The 18,285-nt window shown below is 48.9% G+C and overlaps 1 pseudogene; it reads right to left on the reverse strand.

Moving 5' to 3' along the window:
- Positions 1–1,143: 1,143 nt before the first annotated feature.
- Positions 1,144–12,250, reverse strand: LOC105074502 (NACHT, LRR and PYD domains-containing protein 4-like; annotated as a pseudogene).
- Positions 12,251–18,285: the final 6,035 nt, after the last annotated feature.

Genomic DNA, 18,285 nt, shown 5'->3' on the forward strand with positions numbered 1-18,285 from the left:
TTACTGAAGTTTTTGAAGGTGGCAGCTGGGATGTCTGAGCTGATTACACAGAATCACAAAGGCCACCCTGTGGAGGTGACTGTCACTCACTCGGAGCTCTCTGAGGTTCTCATTTGTAGTGAGCACAGAACAGACATGATGCCAGCGGATGAAACTGGAATTTGGCCTGTGAGGAAGGAGAAAGGAAATGCTTTCCACGGATGAACAGTCGCCCCACGCCATTCACAGCATTTCATCATAACACAGTATCTTCCTGAACATGAGACACCTGACGCCTTAGTCAGGGAGGTCAAGGTCACCTTCACCTGCCATTTGTGATTCTCAACCAGGGGCGGTGTGTCCCTGTGCCTGTGGGACATTGGGCAATATTTGGAGGCATTCTGGGATGCAACAAGTCGGGGAAGGGGTACTTGCAGCTTCTAGTGGATAGAGGCCAGGGATGCTGCTAAAAATAGAATGGACAGAACAGCCCCGTGCAACAAAGGATTTTTCATCCCCAAATGTCAATGGGGCCAAGGCTGAGAAACCTTGCCTTACATGCAGGAGGTTTTACAGTGAAACTTGGGGTGATCCGGCGTAGCAAGTCTTGAGTAAGATTGCTTGGGCTCAGACCTACCCTTCACCACTTCCTAACCTGGGCAGCGTACACGGTCCCTTTGCCCCAGTCTCTTCACCTATAAGGTGATGATAATAGCGATGTTTTATGAGCACTAAGTGAGTTAAAATCTGTAAGAATTTTAGAATACATTTTTTAAGAGATAACTTTTAGCTGAAGTCAAGAAAGAATCGGTGCGGTCCTATGGGAATGGCACAAATATTAATTACAAGCACACACTGGGTAATACCTGAGAGGTGTAGGGAACACACTTCGCATGGATTCTCCTAGTCTTCACAACACCTCGCAGTGTGGTAGGTAACTTACTGCCCTTTTTACAATGAGGCAAATTCAGTGAAGAACGGGAAAAAGCCCCACGGACAGGGTGACACAGTTCACAAAACTCACCCAGAACTTCAGCTGAGTTCTGTTCGACGGAAACGGTGAGCTCCTAACCAGCAGCCGGTGTTAGAACTCCCATCGGAAGAGCCTGCTGGGGGTGCGCACAGAGGCTGAAGAGGCAACAGACAGAACATCAGCGGACAGACTCACGTGGAGCTTTCTGCAGTCTCTTCTTTGAAGACATCTGGGACAGAAAAGCAAAGCGTCCTCAAGCCAGAACAGCGTTTTAAGCAGTAAGCAGAAACCGCCAAGTCGGCATCATTCATGATGGAAAAGTTAAGGTCTCGGAAGAAGGCCGTGGCCCGCTGTGCAAAGCCTTCACCCGCATCTCGTACAGGCAGAAGCAGAACGGCAGCAGTCTGCCTGTCGCGGAGACGCTCGCTCTCAGCCATGCGCCGCAAGGACTGGCGGCGTTTCTGCTGTGTCTCCCGGGACAGGAGGGCGCCAAAAAACGCACTCAGCCTTCCTTGTTCCTTTTCACGGAAAAGCCCAAACAGGAAACACCCCAGAAAACTCCCGTGTGCGCTTCCTCTCTTTAAACAGGGAAACAGCAGTGCCTCCGCGCCTGCGGCAGCCGGGCCGGGCGGCCGCCGGGGCCGCGCAGGCGGTGGAAGGCGGCGGCGGCGCCCAGCTCCCGGGCGCGGGCGTGCAGGGCCCGGCGCCACTCCCCGCGCGGCCCGCCCCGCCGAGGGCCCTCGTGTGCAGCGGCGCACGGACGTCGGCATCCGCCAGCCCGCGTCTCCTGAGGCCCTCCTCGCCAGACGCGCGCGTGCCGGGCCACCGGCCGCCTGCAGCCGGCGCCCGTGGGCGTGAGCAAGCTACAGACGGAGGAGGCGGAAACAGAGGTGGTATGCTGGTGGGCCAGTCCCAGGTTTCCCCCCTTCCCATCCCCCGGTTCAGACAAGTGCACACAGCCCAGCAAAGGACGGGGATTTGGCACATGGAAAACAGCGGTTCGTTCGCTCTCACCAAACTGAAGGCTCGCCAGGCTTTACTCCCGTCTTGAAATACAGTGCAGAAATGCAGCCTCCTGTCAGCCTCACTGACTCCCCGGAGCTGTCTGCATGCTGGGTTGCCCAGCCTGTGCTTAGTTCTCTGTGTGTGCACAGGCCCGGCTGCCACGAGCAGGGAGCCTCGGGGAGCACCTTCCTCCTCAGCAAGCTGCTCAGGCCCAGCCGCGCCGGCCGCGGCTCCGGCCCGTCGCCGCACAGCTCTGCCTCAGGTGCGTGCAGGTCACACTTCAGTTCCTCAGAACTGTCGACGACGAACAGCGGCCTCTCTGGCTGGGAGGTGACGTCTCCGAGGGGAGCGGGGCCGCTGGGCCAGCCTCTCGAGATCAGCCGGCCAGGCTGGTGGCTGCGAGGGGCGCCCCCTCCCGGCAACAGCAGCAGAAGACGTAGGAGAACCTGCCCCGGAAGGGGCTGCGCTCCGCCCAGGCCAGCGGCAGCTTCACCAGGTAGGAGGTCCTCCCAGCACCTTGCGGTGCTGCGAGGATCACCGTCCGTGGCTGTCTCCGAGTTCTTCTAGAAGCAGAAAGAAGCTTCATGCCTTCATGTTCTCTGTGGGAGTTTCCCCTGTCAAGGTAAACGTAACCCTGGTCTGCGATTCTCTGAACCACACGTCGCTGAATTTCTCTTTTGTGCGAGCTTTGTGCGTCTTTGTACGGCCTGAATCAGTGAGGACAAGGGGCGGGGTGCGGAGAAAACCCAACGTATCCGAGTCAGACACTCATACATACATGCGAATTTACACTTCTGACCCTGCACGTGTTCTTCGCAGGATGTGTCTCCTCAGGGTCCTGCAGGCTGCGTCCCACTGGCCAGAGCTTGTCCGCAGCCTGTTTCCTAAATGAAATTTCACTGGAACCCAGTCCTGCTGTTCATGCACGTGTGACCTGCAGCTGCTTCCCGCTGCAGCGGCCATGCTGAGCTGTGGCCGGCTGCAGGGCCTGTGAGCCTCAGATGTAACCTCTACGGCCCTCTACAGAAAGAGTGTGCCGCCCCCCAGACACACGCACGCACGTACACACACGTGCGCGCGCGCACATGCACAATACACTCACGCATACACACGCAAGTGCACACGTACGCACGCACACATACACGCGCAGGCACACCGCTGCTCTTCGCAGCAGTACTAGCAAACCCTGGAAAGGAACTGTATGACCATCAAGACAAGACCAACTAAATAACTTACAGGACTGTGGAATGTTACACACATATTAAAAGTGTGGAATAACCTTTACGTGCGAGTGAGGCAGGACCCCCCAAGCAGGGCAACTGCTCTCCTGCTGGCACCATGGGCTCCCTGGCCCATAGCCTCTATCTCACTTTTTGCCTCTGAAATGGCTTACTTACCCTTAAAATTCTATTGGTTCCCTGAGCTCACTTCTGATTGGTTATTTCCTTCACTCCTGATTGGCTATTACTCTCACTTCTGATTGGTTATTTCCTTCACTCCTGATTGGCTATTACTCTCACTTCTGATTGGTTATTTCTCTCACTCCTGATTGGTCTATTTCTACAAAGCTTGTTCCTGGTTGGTCAACTTCTGTTATACTTTATTTGCATACGATGTTGCAAAGTGTAAAACTGGCAGCCTATAAATGCCTGTGTAAACCTACGGATGGGGGGGGTCCAGAACTTGGAGTGTTAACTGTTCTGGGTCTGCTGGTGTAATAAACATGAGTTCTCCAACTGTCTGAGTGCTGCTTGGTGTCTCACCCAGATCTAGGTTGCTGTCACACCTGAGCTGTAACACATTTTTCTGCAATATTTCTGGGGGCCCCAGCGTGATTCCAACCACGCCGGCCCCTTGAGCCACCAGGACAGCGGAGCAACGACCTGGAGGTCGGGAGCTCCAAAAGCGAACGAGGAAGTGTGCCACCCAACAGTATTCTGGGTCCTCCTTTGCAGAGGTGATACAGTCTTCTGGGCTACCGCCCCAACTGGACTCAGTGGAGGGACAGACCAACTCTCCAAGCAACACAGCCAAACAAGGTAGGAACCCTGGGAAGCGTCCGTATTTAGGATAGGGTATTCAGGTTCTGTCCAAGTGGACAGAAGAGACTGATCACCTCCTCCAGGCGCCCTGCCTGACGATAGTCTGGACGGGGAGATCTGGTTATGCTACCTGCCTGACGGTAGTCTGATGGGGAGATCTGGTTAGATTAGGTTAGATAAGAGACGCCCTGGTGATAGGAAGGGGAATGTGCAAATAATCTTTGTGTTCTTATGTGTGTGTGTGGCCTGAAAAACATGCGATCACGTTTGAGTTTGTAGCTCCACAGAATTCTGCTATGGAGTTCGAGTGAGTCCCAACATGCAGTTCCGTGGTGACCTCATACGGCTTGTATGATACGGCGGTATCGGCCCGTTGGGGTATCGATCGGAGTCAGCGGTTTATACTGACCCGCCAAAGCTAAGAGGCACCTTCGTCCCAGCGAGGGGAATGGCCAGGCGGATGCAGTGAAAACCCTCCCTTTGTCTCGTTTGTGACACTGGCACAGGGTGGCTACATGGGGAGAGAAAGGAACATAGAACAGCCTATGAGTAAATGACCGCTGTGCCCTTAGGAACTAAGATGAGACTACGTTAAAGAGTTTGACACAATCTTGTTACTAGTCCCCCAGAATACCCTGTCGTGATTCATCAGCCTTTATATACTACTCGGTCTAAAATTAAGACCACGAGACCTGAGCCAGAGGGAGACAACCCAGGACTGGCTGGAACTCTGTTTGAGGCCCCCCACCTTGGTTGATTTATTCTGCTTCTGGCCAGCCATCCTGGCCTCATATTTTGTTATTCAGGCTATAAAAAGACTATACAGGGACCCCTAGAGCTCATCCAGGCCTGGGGGAGCCTCAGGGTTACCTGCCTAACGTGGAAACCCCAGCCCGTCAGCAGCACTTGCAGCCGAGCAGGTAGATGTCAGGCCCAGTGAGGGAACCAGCTTGTTGAGAACTCCACTGTTTTGAGGAGTGGGACAAAGATACTGGGGTCACAGTTCTCAGTGCCAGAAGCAGACTCACACCTATAGGCCATAAAATCTGTCAGCTAATAGGAATGGGATCCTCAAAATCAAAGCCAACAGTTCTGGACTGCATTATTAAAAATTTCAAAAAGGGCTTCTCAGGAAACTATGAAATTGTCACCAAAAAAATTGTGCACGTTGTGCGAGTCAGAGTGGCCCACCTTTGGAGTGGGACGGCCCCTGGAAGGCACACTCAACCTGTCAGCTGCCGCGGCCATACACTGGATAATCACCACGCCCCCGGGGCATCGCGACCCATTCCCATATATTGAATCTTGGCTAACGATCGCCCAAACCTTGTTTCCGTGGGTCCGGGTCTACGCAAATGGTCAGGGACAGTATAAGATCCTCATGGTCCCGACATTAAAGATGAAAAAAGACATGAGGCTAGTGTTCAGGACAACCCTGAAGAACTGCTAGTGCTACCCCTGCCAAATATTCCTCCTACTTCTGCGGCTCCACCACAGCTGCCTCTACCGGACGGTCCACCACCTGCACCGCCATGGTGGCCTCGGGCTCTGAGCCGAAAGCCCAAGGATGGGAATCTCTGTTCAGCCCTGCAGGCCGCCTAGCCAGCAGCCACTCTCCAGAAGCCTTTCCAGGAGACCCAAGAGCCGCAACAAGTTAACGATGATGGCTCCATACAGCCCAGACACTCCATCCTGTACTACCAGCCTTTCAGTACAACGGATCTCCTGAACTGGCGACACCACACTCCGCCGTATTCGGAAAATCCCCAGGCCATGATTGACCTCCTAGAGTCCGTCTTCCAGACCCACTGGCCGACTTGGGATGACTTTCAACAGCTGCTCCTGATACTCTTCAGTACAAAGGAAAGCAAGCAGATCATAACAGAAACTAGAAGATGGCTACAAGAGCAGGCCCCAGAGGGAACCGTGGATGTGGAGGAATGGGCCCGGGATGCAGCCCCAGACACAAGACCAGAATGGAACAATAACTCCCAAGCCGGACGGGAGGCTCTGTGGACATAGTGGAGAGCCCTCCTGCATGGGCTGCGAGCTGTGGCAAAGAAACCAACCAACATGTCTACGATCACCGTGATGCAAAAGCCAGACAAGTCCCCCATGGACTATGGTGAGAGGCAATTTGGGAGCCCACAGAGATGTCAATCATCCATTGTAATGGACACCATAAAGGGAAATGACCCCATAAACAGAAGAAACCAACTAGGAGATCAGGCTGTGCACAAAGCGGCAAGTGAATCAGGTCATGCCAGAGGTCTTGGGGCCATCCCAAAGGTTCGACCAGCACCCAAACTGCTGTCAACATCTCCAGCATACAGCCAAGAGGAAAACTCAGGCAAGAACTAAAGGAGGATCCAGTGGAAAGGAAGGATGGTGGGTGATGCCTGACAAACGGATATATCTACCTGAACGGTTAGCCAACCAGGTGGTCCTTCAACAGCATGAGCTCACCCCCCTGGGAAAGACTGCCCTAGAGGCCCTGCTGGGACAGTACTGTCTGATCCCTCAACTTCCATCCCTGTGTGCCTCAGTCTCAGCGCTGCCTCATATGTGCTCAGAATAATGCACAATGGGGGTCAACTGGACCAAGAGAAATCCAGTGCTATGGCCAGGCTCCTTTTAAAGATACGGAAATGGGTTTTGCAGAAATGGGGCCCAGCAGAGGATACAACTACTTGCTGGTTTTTATCTGCACCTTTTCAGGATGGGTAGAAGCATACCCAACACGGATTGAGGAAACGAGGAGTAACAAAGGCCTCAGAGACATTATTTCCAGATTCGGGATGCCATTAACCATAGGGTCAGACAATGGACCCGCATTCGTAGCAGAAATAGTACAAGTGGCAAAAACAGTAAACATCTGCTGGGATCTACATGAAGCCAACAGGCCCCGGCATTCAGGGAGGACAGAGCGCACGGGCCAGGCCCTAAAACAGAAGATGATACAGCTCGGCTAAGAAACTGAACTACCTTGGACTGATCCTCTGCCCATGGCTCTCCAGTGGGTACTCTATGCCCCTTGGTCCAAGACAGGGTTCTCCCCTTTTGAAATCCTATATAGGAATCCCCCTCCCCTGATGTTACTAGGAAAAAAAGTTAGAGAGATGGGAAGCTTAGAACTTTATAAGCAAATGCAGGGTCCCGAAAAAACCATGCGGAAAACCCATAGGTGGGTAACTGATGGGATCCCAGTCTCAATGGAAACAATGTTACAGCCATATGAGCTGGGAGATCAAGTCTGAATAAAAGATTGAAGAAAGAAGCCCCTTGAACCCTCTTGGAGGGGCCCCTACACAGTTAAACTAACCATCCCAACAGCTCTTAAAGTGACAGGTATCACCCCGTGGATTCATCACACCAGAGTAAAGAGAGAAGCATCACTGAGATAAGGACGTCTGGAGAATCAGCCAGGACCTCGAGGAGCCACTTGAAATCTGGGCCAGAGATGCCCGCCTCACCTGCCAGAGAGCACCACGCCCTGCTCTAGCCACACCCGGCAGCTGGCTAGTCAACGCACGGTGGGAGCCTGAGGAACCAGCGATCAAGACATAAAAAGAGCTGCTGCCCTTAGTTTATTATTGCGTATTGTTGCTTTATTACTAGCTGTAGGGCTGACGGCCCCTGCACCCCAGGATTGGAACATGGGCCAGAGACTAATACCAGCTGTTCTCTACAATAGAAAACCTAATGGTCAGTCAGTGTCTGCTAATAGGAACCATACCTCCTTGTTAGAAATGATGAAACCCCAAACCTTTCTTCTGCTTATAAAAGTAGTTGCTGACATACTTCTTTCCATGACGGGGGTTCCAATGGGACCCATTCGCCAAATTGCATTAGGCAGGAGCCTGCTCCCCAGAAAAAATCCCCAGCCCACACGCTCAGGGCCCTTCTATAGTCCTGATAAGGACTGGGAAAACAAAAATAGACCTAGGTCCATGCTCTATAACCAGGACCCCCAATTAAGTCCCTTATTAAGCAAGTCCTTCACCTCCTTAACGCTACTAGCTCACAACTAACAAATGCTTGCTGGCTCTGCCTGCGTCCCGGCCCCTCCAGCATGCAGCCAGCCCGATAGGTCTCTCAGATCTAACCAAGTTTAATGGCCACCTGGGGTGGTCCCCAGACTCCGCAGATATGAGCCCCAAGTCAGTTAATGCACAGTTGGCTCATACAGCTCCTGACTGCATCTACAACCTGGGGACAAGACATTCTGTAGGAAATCGGCCACTGCCCAGTGTGCCCAAACCCGTAACTGCACAACTGTTTACGGTTGTATGCCTGCCAAACCCTGGTGCACACCGAGCCCAGGAACCTTTTTTGTATGCGGGGCACACGCCTGCTGGTGCCTGCCAGCCAGTTGGACAGGTACTTGCACACTGGCCTTCCTTACCCCTCAGATGGACATAATACCTAATAACCAGAGCCTTCCCACACCCTGATGGCCCATACTCGATCAGAAAGGGCCATCCACCTAATACCACTACTCGTTGGGCTGGGAATAGCAACTGGAGTGGGCACAGGAATAGGAGGAATAGCTGCCTCATCATCCCACTATTACCAGCAGTTATCTGCTGAGTTCACTGAAGGTTTAAAACAAGTGGCTGAGTCCTTAATGACCCTACAAAACCAGTTGGACTCCCTAGCAGCAGTAGTCCTACAGAACAGGAGAGGTTTAGACTTGCTCACCGCCAAAAAGGGGGGGACTCTCTCTTGCTAAATGAGGAATGCTGTTTCTATGTAAGTCAATCAGGAATTGTCAGAAATACGGTCCAACAACTACGAGATCGAGCTTAACACAGAAACCAGGAATTAGCAAACTCCTGGGCACAGTGGAATAACCTCTGGAGTTGGGCCTCCTGGCTCCTCCCACTGGCAGGCCCCCTCCTTATGATCCTTCTAGCACTGCTGTTTGGTCCCTGCATCCTTAATCTCATTACCCGTTTCATTAGCTCACGAATAGAGTCACTAAGGCTACAGGTACTGGTTACTCAGGACAGGCCAGGCCCCTGGACCAGGAAGAACCCATTGATGAATAAGGGACACCGCTCTGAGGTTGATGCTCACTGCAGATGTTAAAGAGCGCATCAAAAGGGGGGAATGAGGCAGGAAGCCCCATAAAAAGACCAGCAGGACCCCCAGGCAGGGCCGCTGCTCTCCTCCCAGCACCATCCGGTTCCCTGGCTTAGAGGCTCTCTCACTTTTTGCCTCTGAAACGGCTTACTTACCCCTAAAATTCTATTGGTTCCCTGAGCTCACTTCTGATTGGTTATTTCCTTCACTCCTGATTGGTTATTACTCTCACTTCTGATTGGGCCACTCCCCTAACTTCTGATTGGTCCATTTGTAGTACTTCATTTGCATGGAGCTCACTCCTGATTGGTTATTTCTCTCACTCCTGATTGGTCTATTTCTACAAAGCTTATTCCTGGTTGGTCAACTTCTGTTATACTTTATTTGCATATGCTGTTGCAAAGTGTAGACTGGCAGCCTATAAAGGCCTGTGTAAACCTACAGACAGGGTCCAGAGCTTGGAGTGTTAACTCCCCTGGGCCTGCTGGTGTAATCAACCTCAGTTCTCCAACTCTCCGAGAGCTGCTTGGTCTCTCGGCCGGATCCAGGTTGCTGTCACACCTGAGCTATAACACCGAGCTGTAACACATTTTTCTGCAATAGGAGAAGAACGATTCTGTGCCTACACGTGCGCGCATTCATGTATACAAGGGGATTAGGGCAGACACAGGTTCTCCGTGTATGGGATTGATCTCAGGGCCTGGCCAAGGAAACTGGGCACAGCAGACACAACGGGGTGGCTCCACTGTTATTCCCGACAGACCCCTTCAGGGAAGACAGCTGAACAAAGCCGACGGCGCACGCCCCTCCGAGGACCCGGGCCCAGGCCACGTCCTCAGGACACCGGAGGGGAGAGGCGGCGCAGAGTCTGTCTCCTGCGGCTCTGGCAGTTTTGCTGCTGTTGCCCTGAACGTGGAGACCCTAGACTTTTCTATAAAACCATCCCAGTCTCCAGCTGCTAAATTCATGGGTTTTAAGAAGCAGCTGCACCGGGGAGCTCCCTGGTCCCTGAATCACAGCTACGGCAGCAGAACTGAGAAGCCGCGCTGGTGCTGAGCATGGGCAGAGCGTTCTTCACACCCGCACGCGGCAGCAAGGGGAGGAACTGCATTTTCCCAAACAGCGCTGTGGGAAGCCCACGTTATTTCGTTATTTCGTCAGGGGCCTGTGATTGAGTGTCACTGGGATTCTAACTTGTCCCTGCCCTCAGAATCTATGAGCTCCCATCTGCTGTATCAGGCCAAGCCCTATTTGAAGGGCAGCCCTGCAGAATTATGTGAATGATTCTTTCCCCGTGTCCTGTGTCCAACAGTAACGTTCAGTGACTTGGATTAGGAAAGACTGCCTTTCTGGTGAGGCTGGATACTCAGTTCTCAGTCTAGGAAAAGAATTTGTGCTAGAGAAGGAGGACCAGGAGAAGTGTGGAGGTCCCTGAACCACTTCCAAGAAGAAAAGAAAGAAACAAGTTAAACACTCAAAGGTGAGATACTTAAGGAGGGCAGCGTGGAAGGAGAAACTCTGAAAATTGCTAGAACAACCACAACCACAACCACACCACGTGCTTTCATGAACCACCCGAAACCACCTCCAGAAGCTTGATTTCAGTGCATGCGATTCAGACTACTAAGCACATTTGGTAAGACTTTTTTTAGATCACAAATTAAATCATACTGAGTGTATATTAATACCATTTGTCCCTCACGGGAAAATGTGGTTAATGTCTTTTCAGGTCTTTCTGTGGGAAGGGGATGTTGAGTTCTGTGCCATCCAGTTTGGCAGCTGCCGGCTACAGTGAAGCCGTTCACCAATTGCAACGTAGCTAGTGCAACTGAGGAACAACTTAATTTAAATGCCAACAGCCTCGTGTGACTAGCAGCTGCTGTACTGGACAGTTATGTGTGTGCGTCTAGCACAGGCCCGCTCAGCTGCAGCACTGCTGGCGTTCTGGGCTGGGTAACTCTTGAGAACCTAAGTTTAACGTGGGAGCATCCTTGGCCCCTGGTCACCAGATGTCCCCCATGCCCCTCCCCCAGTGGAGACAACAGAAGGATACCTACAGATGTGGCCAGATGTCCCCTGGAGGGCACAGTCAGTCCTGACTGAGGACCACTGCCAAGATTAGGTTAACCTAAACCTAATCTTGGCAGTGGTCCTAACCTAACCTAAACCACTGTTTAGGTTAACATAAAACACAGTTTTAATGCGATTCTGAAAATCAAAGATCCTGGAAGAATACAGAGATAAAACATTTTGGTAGAAACGACCTCCACATTCTCACCTTCTGTCAGGCTCAGAACGGGGACAGCGAAGGACTTAGAGCCGAAGCTGCCAGTCGATAGAGCTCATGAGAACTGAAAATGCTAGAGGGAAGGACCTAGGCTAGGGTTCCTTAAACCCATGTTTTTGCCCAGCTTTGCCCCTGACCTACTCAGTGGCCTCAGAGAAGTTATTATTTGGGGGTAGTTATTACCGTGAGGTAAAATGATTTCTATCACGTCTCATACAAAATTGTTTTATGGAAGAATCAAACATGAAACCCATCTTAAAACCCAGCTTCTAAGTAACCCAGTGCAGGTCAAGTGCGTCACCCGCGGCAGGTGCTGACGGCCAAGCGCCCTGGTTCTGATGGTTCTTCCCCCGAGAGAGGGTTTCTGGCTTGGATGCAAGCTCTCTGCTTAGGACGACATGACCGGTAGCCCAGGCAGAGGTGTGACACAGGCCAGGGCGTGATGTCCACCCGGTTCACCACGTATAACCCATGGGTCTAAATGAAGCTGTTTTCTGTCTGCAAGGGTGACGTCGTCCCATGGTACGTTCTGTCCCCGCTGCAGACAGGCACAGAGAGCACTGGTCAGAACCACGACACGATCCCCGCTGTAGGAAGCCTCGTCCCCACCCCTTGAGCCCAGACTCCCTCACCTGTCATCTCCAGCTCGGCCTTCTCACAGAGGTCCGTTCTGTTGAGCTTGTGAAAGACACTGACGGTCACATTCCATGCTTGCTGCTCCTTATAGTTTATGATCAACAGTGTTGTAAGGTTTTTCCATGTTGCCCTCTTAATTTTCCCCCAGGGTATTTGCTTGAGTCCAAGTTCCAGAGATTCTTTCCTGAAGAAATCCTTGAATTTTTTGAACTCGTCCTTTTTGAGCTCTTCCAGGTACCACATAAGGCCGAAATCAGAGAAGAAAGATGAAGCCACCCTGACCAGGGCAAATGTTAACCTTCAGAGACAGAATGACCAGGAACAGGAAATGAGTGGAACCTGTGGACAGTTCAGGGCAGAGCCAAGTCATTAAAAATCCATCAAGTGACACAATTAAGTTCTTGCACAGCACCTTGCTGTTCCGGGGGCAGTGGGGCTGAGGGCAGGACGGTTTGGAGACCGGACTCACCGCTTCTCCCCGTCTCAGTGAAATGGTCATGAGAACAATGGTACTGGAAATAAAATTCAGCACGAATAATAAATAATCCCCCACAGAATTACTTCTAACCTCAACTCTAATGACGCGCAGTGCAGACACACAGTAAGAGGTATCCAGGGTTCGTGTCCAGGAAAAGCACCCCCGATGGAGACCTGCAGATAAACACCTGGTGTGAAGCAGCCGGAGAAGACAAGCCGGGTACGGCAGACCTGTCCCGGCGACGGCTCACACACCTGTACCGACCGAAGCATTCCACTTCAAGGCAAAATTATGACGCTAGGCAGGGAGGATCTCTACCTAATAGCAGATGAAGTTATTCAGAGGGTATGAAAGCCTCAACCTGGATTCATCTGACATGTCATCAAGAAAGAAGCAAATATAGTAGCAGGATGCCCAAACATAGTTCAGTTTTGACAAAAGCACAAGGCAGAAAGGATAATTTTTCAACAAATGGTGCTGGGACACCTGGACGTCTGTGTGCAATATGATGCAAAACACCTAGACACAGAGCTCACACCTCACACGGAAACCAAGTCCAAGCGGGTCATAGACCTCAACAGAGCATTCAAAACCGTAAAACTTGTAGACGAAAACAGGAGAAAGTCTACCTGACTTTAGGTCTGCAGAAGCGTTGTTGGGTGCCATGTACAATGCATGATTTGTGAAAGAAAACTGATGAGCTGGACTCTGTTAGAATAAAGGGTGTTTGCTCTGGGAAGGACACTTGTTAAGAGAAGAAAAACAAGAGCTATATAGACTGGGGGAAAGCCCTTGCAAATTACGTATCTGATCAAAGGTTCGTGTGGAGGATACACAAAGAACTCTTAAAATTCAACAGCAAGAAAATAAACAACCCAGTAAAAAATAGGGGTAAAAGATCCGAGCAGAGACCTCACCAAAAGGGTACACAGATGGCAAATAAGAACATGAATAGATGCTGACCATCGTTTGTCACTAGGAAAATGAAATTAAAACAATGCTGAGCTGCTGTGATACACTACTACAATGAATAAAATTAAAAAGGGTCACAATATTGCTTTAGTTTCAAGTGTCCAGCGTCGTTGTTCAATATTTTTGCAGATTATAAATACTGGTAATGATGAGAATTCCCTGTGCCATGCAGTATATCCTCATTACTAATCTATCTTATACACAGTTGTTTGTTTCTGTTAATCCCATGTCCCTAATTTGTCCCCCCTTCTTTCTCCCCTGAGTAACTGCCACTTTGTTTCCTATACCTGTGAATCTGTTTTTGTTTTGCATATACGTTCACTTGTATTAATTTTTAGATTCCACGTGTAAATGATAGCATATAGTATTTGTCTTTCTCTGTCTGACTTATTTCACTAAGTATGATCATCTATAGGTCCATCCATCCATGTTACTGCAAGTGGCATGATTGCATTTTTCATGGCTGAATAGTATTCCATTGTGTATATACACACCACTTCTTTATCCACTCGTCTGCTGCTGGGCACTTGGGTTGCTTCTGTGACTTGGCTGTTATAAATCGTGCTGCTATGAACATTGGGATGCCTGTATCTTTTCAAATTAGTGTTGTCATTTTCCCAGATGCATACCCAGGCGTGGAATTGCTGGATCACACTGTAGTTCTATTTTTACATTTTGAGGAACCTCCATAGCATTTCCCATAGCAGCCAACAGTGTACAAGGGTTTCCTTTTCTCCACATCCTCTCCAACATTTGTTATCTGCACTTTTTGAATATGGCCATTCTGACAGATGTGAGGTGATACTGCGTGGTAGTTTTGATTTGCGTTTCTCTGATAATTAGCGATGTTGAGCATCCTTTCATGTGCCTATTAGCCATCTGTATGCCTTCTTTGGAGAAATGTCTGTTTAGCTATTCTGTTTGTTTTTTGACTGAGTTGTTTGATTTTTTTTGTTCATGAGTTATATGAGCCGTTTATGTAATTTGGATATTAACACCTGGTTGGGCACATCACCTGCAAATATTTTCTCCCGCTCCATAGGCTTTTTCTTTTGTCAGTGGTTTCCTTTGCTGTGCAAAAGCTTTGGAGTTTAATTAGGTCCCATTTGTTTATTTTTAAATTAATTTTTATTTGATTTTATTTTTTTTTTTAATGGAGGTGCTGGGGATCGAAGCCAGGACCTCGTGCATGCTGAGCACACGCTCTACCCCTGTGCTCTGCCCTCCCCCCCATTTGTTTGCTTTGACTTTTCTTTCTTTTGCCTTAGACGATTCCAAAAAAAATATTGCTATGATTTATGTCAAAGAGCATTCTGCCTGTGTTCTCTGCTAGGAATTTTATGGTTTCAGGTTTTACATATAGGTCTTTAATCCATTTTGAGTTTATTTTTGTACGTGGCATGAGGGAATCTTCTAATCTCATTGTCTCACATGCAGTTGTCCAGTTTCCTCAGCACCTCTTGTCTTTTCTCCACTGTGTATTCTTGCTTCCTTTGTCATACATCACTTGACCACAGGTATGGGGTTTGTTTTTGGCCTCTGTCCTGTTCCTTGGATCTGTGTGTGTCTTCGTGCCGGTGCCACGCTCTTTGACCGGCTGTAGCTCTGTGGTGCAGCCTGAAGTCTGGGAGGGCTACGGCTGCAGCTTTATTCTTTCTCAAGATTGCTTTGGTGACTCGGGGTCTTTTGCTCTAGCTCTGTGAAAAATGTCTCATGTGTTTTGATAGGGATTGCATTAAATATATAGATGGCTTCAGGCAGTATGGCTATTTAAATAATATCAATTCTTCCAACCCAAGAGCATGGGGTATATTTCCATTTATTTGTATCATCTTCAATTTCCTTCATCAGTGTTTTATAGTTTTCAGAGTATAGGTCTTCCATGTCCTTACTTAAGTTCCTTCCTAGGTATTGTAGTCTTTTTGGTGCTATTTTAAATGGGATTGCTTTCTTGCTTTCTTGGAAAGAAACAGAGTCTGTCCCAACAACATGAATGAGTCTTAAATGCATATTGCCAAGTGCAAGAGGCTAGTGTGAGAAGGTTACACAGTGTATGATTCATTTATATGACATCCTGGAAAAGGCAAAACTATAGACATGGTAAACAGATCACAGTTGCCATAGATTCAGGGGTGGGAGTTGGGGTGAACAGGTGAAGCACAGGGAATTTTATTTTTAGGACAGTGAAACCCTTCTGTATTACCCTATGGTGCTATGCACCTGTGAAAACCTACAGAATCCCACAGTGGAGAATGAACCTTAACGCATTAAAACTGAAAAAAAAAAAAAGGACAGCCAGGGCCCCTGGGATGGAATGCACATGGTAACAAATTTAACTGTATCATGAGTGTATAATATAACCTCACTGAAAGGGGTGGAAGGGAGAGTGTTGATCTAAATAACTTAGGAAACATGGAGACTGTAAGACCAACAACAGAAGGAAGTCAGTCTGTAAGCAGTGTTCTAGGTGGTCAGGCTGTTTGCCGGGTGGGGGAGTACAGTCTGACAATTCTGAAGTCAATAAAAGGCTCCAATAATAGTGAAAAATTGTAACAAGTAAAACCACTTTATTCATGGATGACCATAAAGAAGGGTCTGTTGCCAAAATAGTAGACTAGGTGATTTGGATAAAAAATTTTAAATAAATCTTATCAGCATTAGAGATCTAAGAATGAGGGTAAGTTGTTAAGTGATGCAGAGGATGACCATACAGTTTCAGAAAGATGATGAAAGGACATTCTGTGGCTTCTCCCCTGGGGGCCTTTGCCCATAGAGTGAAAAAGCCTGCTTTTGGTCAAATCTTGAGGCACAGGCACATCCAAGTCCTGCAGCCGCCAGGGCAGCAGGCTCCCAAGCAGTGTCTCTCCAAGTGGCTCTCTGCGCTGCATCCACACCGCCAGGACGTCCCAGGGCCCCAGCTACACCTCGTCAATTCTGAGGGTTGGCAGGGCATCCATTACAGCCCCCAGTAGATTCTGATGCTGACCCAAAGAATGGCTTTCCCTGGGCAAGAAGCTTGCCGACACTTGGCCCCGAGCCCTCCTGCACGCAGCACGCAGCTAGCGGACTGCTCTTGCTGGGGAGGCAGTGTTGGGAAGATCAGAGGGCAGCCTCTTCCAAAGGCTGACGTGTAAATATGGTACTTTCTGCCCTGGGCAGAGACCCTCAGAGTGAGGCACTGAGCACATTCCAACTTGCTACCAGTCAGATTTTAAATCTACCACCAATACAGGCACATACACGTTCTCCTCTGCCACTACGGTCAGCAGAGATCGCCTTCTCTGTCCCCGGTGCGAGAATGTTAGGTTGTTATGGGTTGAATTATGTCCCCCACCCCCAGATCCATATGTTGAAGTCCTAGCTCCCAGCACCTCAGAATGTGAACTTGCTTGGAAATAGGGTCACTGCAGGTGTAATTAGTTAAGACGATGTCATGTGGGATCCAGAATGTCTGGTGTCATTAAAAGGAGAGATTGGGACACAGACATGTCAAGAGGGAAAATGATGGGAAGACAGAGACAGCGCCATTTACAAGCCAAAGCACGCCTGCAACTGTAGAAGCACGCCTGCAACAGCCCTTGGGAGGAGTGCACCCTGCCGCCACCTCGGCCTCGGGCTTGCAGCCTCCAGAACTGTGAGGTCGTAAATCTGCTGTTCAGACTGCACAGTGTGTGGTGCTGTGTTATGCAGCCGTGGGAACTACTGCAACGTGTTAATATCAGACTCGATATGGAGATGATTAGTGGACCAAGAGAAAGTACGGAAAATAAAATTCTGAACTGAATGTTTAATGTCACGTATCAAAGTGAAGTGAATGCGCATAAGCACGGCTTACAAAAATCTAGTACTTTAAAGTCGGAGAGAGAAAGACAAATATCATATGATATCACTTATATGTGGAATCTAAAAAAAAAATGATACAAATGAACTCATTTACAAAACAGAAGGAGACTCACAGACATAGAAACAAACCATGATTTCCAAAGGGGAGAGGGGTAGCGGGGAAGGTTAAATTAAGAGTTTGGGGTTAACTCATACACACTACTGTATATGAAATAGATAAACGAGGACATACTGGGAACTATATTCAGTACCCTGCAATGGCCTGTAATGGAAAAGAATATATATATACACACACATACACACACACATATATGATATATATATACACACACACATATGATATATATAATATATATATGTGTCTCAATCAGTTTGCTGTTCATCTGAACCTTACAACATTGTAAATCAACTAGACTTCAACAAAAAAAGAAACTGGTGGGAAAAAACTGCTACTTTAAAGATACAAGAAAGCAAGATTGAAAGTTCATGAGCTGGGTATACACATTAAGTTAAAGAACAGCAAAAAACATGAAAAGAAAATAGACTGACATCCGAGAATAATCAAATAAATATGAGGCTCAAAGTGTATTCTTTGGAAAGACTTAAGCTCTGATTCCCTCCAGACGAATCTGATGCTGAAAAAGGAGTGAAGAATAATTACCGGGAACGAAAGAGGGGATGTCACTGCGTATCCTGAGGACACTACAAATCTGCAAATTTTATACCAAAAGAAATGCATGATTTTGTTTGAATATATAAATTCTTAGAAAATGACAACTTTCATCTATTTCTGTTCTGTGTGAGGTTTTGAAAGCAAATCATTGCAGGTCATAGAAATTCTCCCTCCAAAGAAGACTTCAGGCACAAATGGCGTCATCACCAAACTAAGTCAAAATTTAAATAAAAATTGTTTTCCAGAAGCTCTTTCAGAGAGAAAAAGAGACAGTGGGGAGAGAAGGAACTCCCCAACTATTTGAGTCATGGC

The sequence above is a fragment of the Camelus bactrianus genome, chromosome 9, assembly GCF_048773025.1.
Source record: "Camelus bactrianus isolate YW-2024 breed Bactrian camel chromosome 9, ASM4877302v1, whole genome shotgun sequence".
Lineage (NCBI taxonomy): Eukaryota > Metazoa > Chordata > Mammalia > Artiodactyla > Camelidae > Camelus > Camelus bactrianus.